This window comes from Lycium barbarum, chromosome 11 (assembly GCF_019175385.1).
Source record: "Lycium barbarum isolate Lr01 chromosome 11, ASM1917538v2, whole genome shotgun sequence".
Lineage (NCBI taxonomy): Eukaryota > Viridiplantae > Streptophyta > Magnoliopsida > Solanales > Solanaceae > Lycium > Lycium barbarum.
The window spans coordinates 103,130,767-103,143,857 of NC_083347.1; the positions used below are offsets into that span (position 1 = coordinate 103,130,767).

A 13,091-nucleotide genomic window follows, 5' to 3' on the forward strand; every position below is an offset into this window, starting at 1 on the left:
CCCATTGTGAGTGCATTTCAATTTGCAGACTAAAAAGAATCTTTGCAGCACTTTAAATATTTTAGGTATTTAAAAAAGAATAATTCATAAATTCAATAAAAAAAAATTGTAACCTCGCAGAACGTGGTCAAATTAGCTAGTTTAAATACTAACTTACAAAATATAAATAGTTTAGAAGGTTTTAGGTGTTAACTCCAATTAGAAAGGTTCTGAACTATTCCGCCCTTAAGATTTTGTTGCATTTTCACTGCTACGTGGATTAACCTAAGGCAGAATATACAAAATAAAATAAAGTACCTTGGATATGTCTATTATTTCCAAGTGTAAAGTTTGGAAGGCAATGGATGTTGATATGTCGATTATTTCCAAGTGTAAAGTTTGGAAGGCAATGGATGTTGACAAATCGAGGTGCTAGGATGGTAAGAGACAAACATATCTGTTTAGGGACAGAATCGATGGTTAGATTGTACCCCTCGCCGGGGCTTAATATCTTTTCCTGTCGTTTCATCCATTTAAACGTGTTTTCCATTGAGTTTGCCTTATAGTCCCTTAAATGTTGATAATTTTTTTTTAATCCTTGCAATATTTATATAAGCACATTCAAGTGTATTGTTTATTTCTGATAAGCACATTCAAGTATATTGTTTATTTCTGATTCTTTTACTTGTGAATCTTTACAAATGTAATGAACTATTCCTTCAAATCCACTTTATGTGGCAAGGTTTGAAGTACAAGAATCAAAATGTTTAATTTTCGGTATGTATTCGAATATAACTTCTTCAAATTTTAGAAATAAAATTTATGTATTTAAAATTACATAACAAATATTTAAGGCATAATAGCTAATAATTAAAAATATCTAAAAAAAGACTTAAAAAAGTGTGATCAAATAAGAACTTATTTGACTCCAATTAGTAATATTGCCACATAATTTGAAACAAAGGGGCTATTAATTATTAAACCCTATAATTACTTATATGTTATGTAACATTTAGAAATAATAATAAAATGTGCATTTTTCCTACGTAAAGGGACCAACAACATGCGTCAATTCAAGGTTAAATTTGCGTATCGGAGTATCACAAGGACTAAAATCAACAACAACAACAACATACCCAGTATAATCTCACCAATTGGTGTCTGAAGAGGGTAGAGTATACGCAGACCTTACCCCTACCCTGTGACGATAGAGAGGCTATTTTTAATATATTTTTGACTCAAGGAGGGATGAAAAGACAACAATAATAACAAGGAATGACACAAGGATCAAAGTCAAAATTTAAGAATAATTAAGGACAAAGCACAACCACCCCTTTTAAAATAATGTATAGCTAAGTAATCATTTTGACCCTCTACTTTCACTATAAATACCTCGCAATAATTAAAGAGCGTCATTTATACAAGTCTTCAAGAAATTAAAGTGGAAAAATGGAAAAGGATAAAAATCACTTTGTGCTAGTTCATGGAGCTTGTCATGGTGCATGGTGTTGGTACAAAGTGGTGACAATTCTTAGAGATGAAGGTCACAAAGTTAGTGTTCTTGACATGGCTGCCTCTGGAATTCATCCAAAATCTACTGAAGAGCTCAATTCCATGGCTGAATACAATGAGCCATTGATGGAATTTATGAATTCTTTGCCACAAGAAGAAAGGGTTATTTTGGTGGGACATAGCATGGGTGGCATCAACATATCTCTTGCTATGGAAGTTTTTACTCAGAAGATTGCTGTTGCTGTGTTTGTCGCTGCTTTCATGCCTGGTCCTGACCTCAATCTTGTAGCCATTAGCCAACAGGTTTGCTCAAATGAATTTAATTTCTATACATGCACCTAAGGGTTGTTTTGTTACTTGTTAGAGTTATGCAGGTATAATATAGAGTAGTTATGTATGGTATGTATTACTTATGCCATCTTCTACCTTACATAAAATAATAAATAGATTGATTCATAACTTATGTTTTAGTTATGCAGGATTGTTTTTCTTGGTGTGTTGAATTTTATACATTGCAATTAACATGCTGTCAAATATGGTTCTATTTATGCTGATTTTAGTACCTAAATTATTTACTTCCTAATCCGCAACCAAATGAGCCATAACGACAACAACATACACAGTGTAGTACCACAAGTGGGATCTGGGGAGGGTGTGATGTAGGTAGACCTTACCCCAACCTTTGTAGGGTGGAGATGTTGTTTCCAATAGATCCTTTGTTCAAAAGAAAAGAAAAAGAATTTGAAGCATGATATCAAGAAAAATACGACAACAAAATATTAAGATTAAAAGCAAATGGTGCAACAAATAATAAGACACATTGAAGAAACTAAACTAAGGTTACTACTAACACTACTAGTAAGGAGAACACACGGCTACCTACTAACCTTTTACCCTGATTCTTGACCTCCACACTTCCTATTTAGGGTCATGTCCTCAGTAAGTTGAAACTATGTCATTTCTTGTTTTACCACCTCCCCCAATTCTTCTTCAGCATACCTCTACCTCACCTAACTCTGCTATAGCCAACTTCACACGCCTCCATACTGGCGCGTCCACACACTCCTCTTCACATGCCTGAATCATCTCAATCTCACTTCCCTCTACCTCTCAAACGAGCCCTAACGGTGTAAAAAAACTTTATCGATGCATTTATCTTGTTGTAATAGATAACTTGTTTTATTTTTCAGGTTATCTATTAATCTACTTTTTATAAACAGTTATATATGTATATCACCTAATAGTTATTTGTACACTGTTAGGGATGGTTTGGTATGATGGATAAGCAAAAAGAGTGATGGAATAAAAATTTAGTACCATCTTATCCTTTGTTTGGTTACTAATCGTGGGATAAGTTATCCAGGATTAAAAATAGTGCTAGGATAACTTATACCCATCATAGGGTAGAATAATTATCCTGGGATAACTTATCCCAGGATAAAACAGTGAAATTCACTTAAATTGCCCTGAGGTTCTCAAAACCCTTTTTCTACTACATAAGGCGGAGGATATTTTTGTAAACAAATAACTTTTTCTTAAAAGTTATGCAATGCATGTTACTTTTAATACAACAAACCAAACAATCAATAAGAAATAATATCAGGATACCTAATCCCAACATAAATAATCTCAGTACAACTTATCCTAATATAATTAATCTCATCATAACTTGTGTTCAAACCAAACGACCCCTTAGTGTGTAGCAGATAACCTTTATCATTTTGTAGGTTACAAGTAATTCATTTTTTTTTATATACAATTATATTTAGTAAAGTTTCACCTGATTTGACAGTGCGCAGGAATATATTGCACTATCAATTACTTCATACTATCAGGTCACATGAAAAATAGTTAATCACCGATAATTGTGCATAAAGAGTGGATTAACAACCTAGAGAATGACGTAAATTATCTATTACATACCGGATTCGTTGATATTAGTGCAAATTCTTTTTGGTACTATTAATGTGTGTATAAGTTTAACTCTTACTCAATTGGTTGGACGTACACCCCTAGTTTTGGTGCATAACATACAGGTACTACTATTATATAAGGTGATTTACGAGAATGCCTTAGAGGTGGATGGTCTTGATTAAGTCTTAAACTATGGACTCTGCTAAGTCTTATGGATAAAACTTCAGTTTTAGTAAGTTTTGACTTTTAATTTTGAAGATTAGCCCATGGAACAAGTGGGGATCGATATACCACCTATTTCAAGATAATTACGTGTATATGTATTACTATTATATTGCTGATATACTAAACAGTGCTGATATACTAAACAGTGAGCACTGTTTGTTTGGAAATTGGTAGTATAATCAACAAGTGGAATCACATATGGATACTGAATATGTGTACAACAACGGACAGGGGAAAGGCCCAACTTCCCTCTTGTTAGGCCCTAAAGTTTTAGCAACCAACTTTTATCAACTCTCCCCTCCTGAGGTATGTATCAACTATGAACTGATTTTCCCCGACTATCATGTCTTTATATTTGTGTGTGTTAATTTCACCCGTACTTACTGAACTTTTTACCCGCCATACAATATAGGTAAAACATTATTACGTTAGAAAAACTAAATTTCAGTAACTATATTAACGTAAAGTCACCAAATATTTTGTCACGTTATAAAGTAACTGAACTATAAGTGAATTGTTCAAAAAATACAAATAATTGAAATGTTCAATTCCTGGGGTGCGTTAATCGTTTTTCTTCTTCTTTTGGTGTCAGTTAAATGCTTATGAGTAGTTTAAATGTTTACATGGAGTCTTTTTTCTTCATAGGGTGTGTTCGGTATGAAGAAAATGTTCTAATTTTCTCATGTTCGTTTAGTCAAAATTTTTGCAAAAACATTTTTTTCAGGAAAATGGCTTCCTTAATCAAAGTAGAGAAAACAAGTCCACAAATGACATTTCATCAACCACCCAATCCACCCCCAACCACCAAACCCCAACAACTCCCACAACTCAACACACCTCCCCCACAATTTTTTTTTTTTTTGGGGGGGGGGGGGGGGGGGGGGGTTCTACACCACCCACCCCGCCTCCTCCAAAAAATATTATTTTTTTCTTAAAAAAAAAATTAAAATGTTTTATTGTTTGGTTTTTTACACCACCCACTCCCTCCAAAAAAATTGAAAAGTTTTTTTTTTTTAATTTTGGTTTTCTAAGACACCCCACCACACAACCCATCCCAACCCCCTCCAAAAAAATCACTCCCTCCGTCCCAATTTATTTGACACTTTTCACTTTTCGAGAGTCAAACGAGTTATTCTTTGACTGTAATTTTTTCATATGTCATTTAAATCTTTTAAATTATTAATTATGGTGACTTATAGTACTTTTTACGTAGTTTCCAAATATGTAAATTTTATTTCAAAAAAATTAAAGATTCTATGTTCAAACACACGGTCGAAGCTATGAAGTTTGACTCTAGAAAAGCGAAAAGTGTCAAACAAATTGGGACAGAAGGAGTAATTGTTTTAAAAAAAAAAAATGGTGTTGAATTTTTTTTTTATTTTGGTTTTCTACAATACCCCACCACCCCCCACCCTCTGTATTTTCTACTTCATATTTGATTTTACCTTTATAAAAATGGAAAGCTTGCGTCGCTAAATTTGGTGTGGGGTGGGTGGTGGGTTGTAGTTGGAGGTGGGTGGGAGGGTTAAATAGAGCGGTGGTGTGGGGTGGGGGTTGGGGTGGGTGGTGTGTGGGGTAGGGGGTGAGTGAAGATGAAGTCAGTTAGAAGGTGATGGTTGGGAAGGGTTGGGATTTGGTTGGGGGTGGGTGGTAGAGGGTGGCTGCTTGGGGTGGGTGGTTAGGGTGGGGTGGGTGTAGGGGTTGGTGTGGGATGGGGTGGTGGGGTTGGGGTTTGTGGGACATGGGTGGTATTTTCTGAAAAATGTTTTCTACCAATCAACTGAACATGAGAAAATAAGTAAGAAATTCACTTATTTTTCACTACCCAACCGAACATGAGAAAATAAGTAAAAATTCACTTATTTTGCAAGAACACATTTTGCAGGAAAACATTTTTCTTAGAAAAATTTTTCCTCCATACCTAACACACCCATAATCTGTAGTAGTTCATAAGCCGAAAGTTTGACTTTTTGGTCATTTATATTAATTTCGGCAAATATTTGATATTTTTTGTCATTTATATTTGTAGCGGATAATCCACTGCTAAAACAACAAGAATTAGCAACAGATAAATTTTATAGCTAAATGGCAAAGTCCGTAGTTAAACCTATAGCAACATATTAGCGATATATTATTAAAAAAAAAAAGCTCTATTACCTATGACTGATTTAGCGACATAGCAGTGATGAAGTTTTTTTTTTTTTTTTTTTGTGGTAACGGACCGTGTGTATTAATGACCAAGTAAAGTCATTACAAAGCCATAGCACAACAGACACTGCTCGCTATCTAGCTCTATCAGTAAACAAAAGAAAGGGATACCTACACAGTAACTATTCAGCAGAAGCTTAAAAATTATAGCTATGCATCAGTTGCTGCATCCCAGTTGGAGCCTTAAACTTGAAACGTAGGCCATCTCCCTTACAATGATGTCACAATCCCGAAATCTTTTCTCAAAAGTTCTCAAGTTCCTTTCTGTCCAAACTGAGTACACAACTTCAGCAAAAACCAGTCTGAGCACACCAGCTTTCTGTGTTCTTCCTTTAGGCCAAGAAACAACCCACTGTTGATATTGATCCTAATTGGCCCAGCTGATAGTATCCCGTTGAATCCAACCTAGGACTTTCTTCCACACATGTTTTGTATAACAACAACCAACAAACAGATGAACTTTATTTTCATGAGACTGTTGGTACAAAGAACAAATTGGATCCACCTTGATATCCTATTTGATTAGTCTTCAAAAGTTAGGAGATTAAAGGCGGATTAAGCCAATTTTTTTTTTCGAACAGTCTTAACATTCTCATTGAGAGTCACTCTGCGAGATGTCTAGTAGTCTCTGACTTGGTTTTCGACTGTATGTCTCAGCCCTTTCCCGGCTTGCCTCGCTCTCAGGTTGGCCTTTATGAAGGTGCAGCCACATAGTAAAGATTGCCTTTGGTCGTGCATAGTTATTAACCATTAAACTCTTCCAACTTATAGTAGAGTTATCTCCTAACAGCTGCAGGTAGATTTTTCTGATGATGTTCTTCTCAGGCTTGATATGGTTCATTAAATAAGTTAGAGTGTCTCTGGCAGCAAAGATGATTCTCACCATCCAACAGGCTTGCTTAGGAGTTGAAATATCTTGAATCATAGCTCCCTTTGTGTAGTAAGAATGGATCCATCTTATCCAGTGTTTGTTCTGTTTGTAGGACAAGTTCGAACCTGTTTCAGTAATTGCAGCTTTATTCTACAAATGTAGGTTTACCAAATTCAGACCACCAGTAGATTTGGGCATACAATCCCTTGCCCAAGCTACCAAAGATTTCTTAGTAATCTCATTTTCCCCTGACCAAACATAGCTTCTACAATACCCATCAATCAACTTAAGTATCTTTGTTGGGATGATGGATAGTTGTGCCCAGTAAGCTTGAATTCCAAATATGACAGTCTGGACCAGCTGTACTCTACTAGCATAGGATAGCTTTTTGGCTGTCCATGATGAAATCCTTGCATTGATCTTGTTAATAAGAGGCTTCCATTGCATAATTGACACCTTTTTGCTGGACAATGGGATTCCAAGGTAGTTGAAAGGAAGTTCCCCGTTACCAGAGCCTAAGTGTTGCAAAATATCATTTTGTACTGATTGGGGAACCCCTCCAAAATACATTGAACACTTCCCAAGATTTGCTTGCAACCCAGAAGACTTGGAGAAATCAGTAAAACAAGAGTATAGGGCCATAACTGATGCCAGGTCTCCTCTGGTGAAGAGCAAGAGGTCATCAGCAAAGCTAATGTGGGGGATTACCACCTTAGCACATTTGGGATCGAAATGAAACTCTTTGTTCTCTATCAGTCCAGCTAGGCATCTGCTCAGATATTTCATAGATATTGCAAAGAGGAAAGGGGAGTGGGTCCCCTTATCTTAAGCCTTTAGCAGCATCAAAAGAACAGTAGTCTCACCGTTAATAAGAACGGTGTAGTTTACTCTCTTGACACATTCCATGATCCAAGAAATGAACTGATTTGGGAGCCCAATTTCCTCCAGAACATGTTGTAAGAAAATCCATTCCACTGAATCATAGGCATTATATGAAGGTTTATTTGAATCATGCATCTAGGGGGAAGGTGTTTTCTGGAGTAAGACTCCACTAGTTCATGAGCTAGAATAATATTATCACCAATCTTCTTCCCAAGAATGAATCCTGCCTGTACCTCACAAATAATTGCACTCATAACCTTATATAATCTGTTTACCAGTAGCTTTTATATCATTTTGTACATTGTGGTACAACAAGCAATGGGCCTGAAGTCATTGACTGTAGCAGGTTTATCAACCTTAGGGATAAGTGTGATGGTGGAGCAGTTGATAGATTTGTAAAGTTTTCCTCAGATAAAGAAATCTTTGACAGCTGCTAGTACATCATCTTGCCTAATGGGCCAGGCTCTTTTGAAAAAGACAACATTGTAGCCATCCATGAGCTTATCATCTCCAATAGCACTAATCCATAAGCTTTATCATCTCCAATAGCACTAAGGCTATCAAGAATATCCTGATCAAGGATAGGAGCACATAAGTCCAATTTTTGCCGATGTGTCAAAGTTGGGCCATGTGACATTTTCCTTTTATCAATAGCAGGCAACACCTTTGCTGAAGACCTCATAATTAAGGGATTTGTAGAAAGCAATGATTTCCAAGTTAATTTCCTCAGGATCAGTTAGTATATTTCCATTCAAAGTTGTGAGCTTAGATATTTGTTTTCTCAAAGCACTCTCCTTCATAATAGCTGAAAATTATTTATTATTTGAGTCACCAAGCCTGATCCACTTGCAGTGACGAATATGATAGCTAATTCTATATGTTATTTTGTAGTGATTCAATTACTCAAATATAACATAAAGTAATTTTGTAACACTCCCTCGTTTTCAATTTTATGTGGTTTGACTCAAAGTAAGAGGGTCAAACTAACTAATGTTCGATGTAAATTTGGACATAGAATCTTCATTTTTTTTTAATTAAAATTAACATATCTAGAAGCTAATAAAAAGTACTAGAGGTCATAACAGTTAACAATTCAAAACATTTAGTAAGTATTTGAAAATATTATGCTCAAAGATAATATTGTTTGACTGTCCAAATAGTAAATAAGACAAATAAATTGAAACTGATGGAGTATTACTATTACAATGAGCAAAATTCAATTATTGCAACATCATACAAAATTATTGTACCATTTTATGTTTTTGTTGTCTATGGGACTCTACAGGACTCAACTCTTGCAACGTATTTGGTTCGACCTGTACCATTATTCGATGAGTCAGCCCTATTGAAGAAACTACACTTTCCAAAGAGAAATATGGTTCTGTACATCGTGTTTACGTTGTATGCGACAAAGACAATGTGTTGAAGGAAGAACAATTTCAAAGGTTGTTAATTAAGAATAATCCACCGGATGTGGTCGAGCTGATTAACGATGCAGATCACATGGTCATGTTCTCCAAACCTCGGGAGTTATGTTTTTGTCTTGTTATGATTTCACATAAATATCACTGATTCTTTCACCTTGTTACTACACTAGCGATAAGAAGCCCGTGCCCGTGCACAGGCCCAATATGTAATCACAATTTTTTTTGTGCGGATTGTCCTTCAAAGGCACTGGTCTTTAATTTTTACCCCTCAAATTGGTGGTCTTTAATTTTTGTCCTTCGCCTAATACCCCGAGATTCTGGGTTTGCAACCTAGCTCAGTAAAAGAAAAGAAGGAATTTCAGAAGGCAGAGTTTAAGATTTGAAACTCTGTCTTGCGAATTCAGACTCTACCTTGCGATTGTTTTTTAAATTTTTTGACTGAGCGGGAATTTAAACTCCAAACCAAAGAATTTTTAGCGAAGCACAAAAATTAAAGACCACCAATTTGAGGGGCAGAAGTTAAAGACCAGTGCCTTTGAAGGGCAATCGTGCAAATGACCCAATTTAATTTTTTTAACTGATATTGATTAAATCATCTTTAAATTTAGGGGCTAAAATAAATTAGTATATATTTGTATGATAGTGAATCATCTCATTAAGAGTAAAATGAATAGCTGATAAATATTATTAACATGAGTAAAAATATTATTATGAACAACAATAATAATCATAATCAATGCAAATTTATGTTGTGCATATGTAGAAATTCATGTGTTAGCTGCTTCTGAATAATGTGCTGGTCTATAAATCAAATGACAGATTTAAAATTTTCTTTTGATTTGATATAATTTTCTTATTTTTTTGAACAATTTAAATTGAAAGCCGTTTCTCTCTATCTTAAATATTGTGTATTCAAGCAAAAGCGTAAAAAACTTTTTTCGTTATTCTATTATTTTTCCTCCATAGGTCTTTATTCAAATTTAGAAATAAAATAAATTGTTTAAGTATTTTGATTTGAAAAGTAAGATATATATATTATATAATATATAATATAAAAACAGAATGTGCAGTAGTGACATCCGCTAATTGTGGAGTGAAACAAAAAGGGATCCTCAAATTTTTCAACTTTCAACGTGTCGCAATAAGAATCAGCACGGACAAGCCTTTTCAACAAAATGACCCTGATAAATGACAAACTATCCTTACTGTAAGCTGGCATGTCAACGAAGTGGTGGCTGCTTCGGCAGCTCACTCCCACTTCTTATATACTAGACGGCGCAGCACGGGCTAAAATTTAAATTATAATATATCTATATATATATATATATATATATTATATTTAAAATATGATTAATATAATATTATAGTTTATCTTCGTATTTAAAACTTTATTATATTAGTGTTTGCTACGAATATAAAATCGGCAACAATTTATTAATATTTTTAAAAGAGAAGACTTGTTTAAAAGGAAACTACTTTCCTCTCTTTGAGATAAAACAATAACAATGTTTAAGCATCAGTTGATACTTTCAATTTTAATTCGATTAATTTAAAGGTGTAAAATACTTATTATTTTTTTATCAAATTTTGATTTGAATAATTCTAATTCAAATTATTAAATTAATTTTACATATTTAAAACGAAACAAAGTAGAAATTGATTTTCTATTTAAACGAAGAAATACTATTTTTTAATTTTTGGTAAATATTCTCTGTTTAGCTCATTTTACTTGTTATGTTGTCTTTTGCATGGTTTTTTAAGAAAACGTCGATTAGAATTATAATTTGACTAATTTACCTTATTCATTATTTGATCTCCATTTGATTTTTTTTTACGACGTTAATCTCTTTTCACATTTATTAGAGTAAGAATAAAAATGAAAAAGTAATTAAATTCTATCTTATTTTGAAATATAAATATTTTAAGTATATTTATTTTAGTAAACATAACAAATAAATGACATGGCGGAATAGCAAATACAACAGTTCAATATTTAGATTAGATCTCAAGCTAATATAAAAGAAAAAAGAAAATTGTATGGTTTGGCTACTTAACCTTTTGAAGAAAAGCAATAATATAGGGTCCATATTTTTTGTTGTACAATAATTTCATTTGTTCCCACTAATGGATTGATACGCATGTGGCAATGAATCCATCATTATTGACTTAATGGGATACTTTTAAAATTACATGAATATTGTTTGATTTTTTAATATAGGGTGCACTATTTTTTTTCGGGACATTATTAGTTTGCACTGTTTTTATGCATATATATATATATATATATATATATATATATACTATGTTCAAAACACGATTAATATAACATTGTAGTTTGTATTCCGTATCTAAAATTTTATTATATTAGTGTTTGCTACGAATACAAAGTCTGCACTTTTTTTTTAACATTGTTTTTTTTTTAATATGGGGTTTATTTTTTTTATATTTTATATTGCTTGATTTTGTTAATATGGGGTCCACTTTTTTTATTTTTTATATTGCTTGGTGTTGTTTAGTATGGGGCCCACCTTTTTTTTTGACATTATTAGTTTGCACTGTTTTTATGCATATATATACTATGTTCAAAAAACGATTAATATAACATTGTTACTTTGTACTCCGTATTTAAAATTTTATTATATTAGTGTTTGCTACGAATACAAAGTCTGTACTTTTTTTTTTTTAACATTATTTGTTTTTTTAATATAGGGTTCACTCTTTTTTATATTGCTTGATTTTATTAATATGGAGTCCATTTTTTTTATATTGCTTGGTGTTGTTTAGTATGGGACCACTTTTTTTTTTTTTGAATGGACGGACGACGAAGCATGTCTAAACCCATGCTTCTATATAGTTAAAACTAGTGAGAAAAAACCGTGTTATGCATGGGCCCAACATGTATTCAAAAATTTATTTTTTTTAAGCAGTGTTGATTTAATATTTAAACTTGTGATTTAACATAAGTTATATATTTATGTTGTAGTAAATTATCACATTAAGGATAAAATAAAAAACTAATAATTATTACTTACAACAAAATTATAATCAATGCAAAATTGATTATGTGCATATATACAAGTCCATGTATGCTGCTTCTGCATAACATTTGAATCATAAGATCATGCCTGATATGCTCAAATATTTTTTATCATTCTTTCAGGTCCTAAAGGAAATTTTACAAAATATTTTACTGCCTAAGTATCTTTTGTAAATATCATAAAATTACCTAAATCTTATTTTTATAAAGAAAAAAGTATACACATGGCTTCAAATTGGAAAATCTTAAAGTTAGTTGAAGCTTTCTTAGGCGCGTTTGTCCGTAGATACCAAAAAAAAAAAAAAAAAAAAAACATACTCAAAATACCCCTCAACGTTTGACCAAAATTCCAACTACACACCTAACATTTGCGTTGGTCCTATTACCCCCTGGACAATTTTTTTCAGTATTAAAATACCATTTTTTGCTGATGTGGCAGTCCAATATGACAACTCCCAAGTTAATATTAACTGACGTTTGTCCACACGTACCTGGCCCACGTGCCACATCTTTAATTTCCCCTCATTTTTTATTAATTTCCCCCCTTCCTCCATCTATCTACTCTTCTTCTTCAAAAAAAAAAAAAAAACTCTCAATTTTCCATACTCCATTTTCAGTATGAGGATCCGAAAACCCATACCCAATTCTCCTTCATCTTCATCAACATCATCATCATCTTCATTAGGAGTTGGAAAAAAAAAAAAAATCACACCAAGTTCCTCAAATGTGATCCAAACAAACCCAAATATGAAAGGAAGCTTCCTAACACCAAGTAGAACAAAGTTCATCCATTAATTTGATGGGATAAGGCATCATTACCCCCCTCACCTAGTAGCGTTTTTGCTACGACACACCTTACCTAATTTTTTGTCCTATCACCCTCCTAAACTATTTAAAATCGTAATATTTTATCCCCTAAACGCTGACGTGGCAAGGCCTGTCCTTAAATGCACTACTATTAGCTGGACCATAACTGCACTGGGAAAGGTGAAACTCAACACAGATGGGAGTTACTGCAAGGACACAAAAAAAGCTG

The 13,091-nt window shown here is 33.4% G+C and overlaps 1 pseudogene; it reads left to right on the forward strand.

Moving 5' to 3' along the window:
- The first annotated feature begins 1,389 nt into the window (after positions 1–1,389).
- Positions 1,390–9,309, forward strand: LOC132618722 (methyl jasmonate esterase 1-like; annotated as a pseudogene).
- Positions 9,310–13,091: the final 3,782 nt, after the last annotated feature.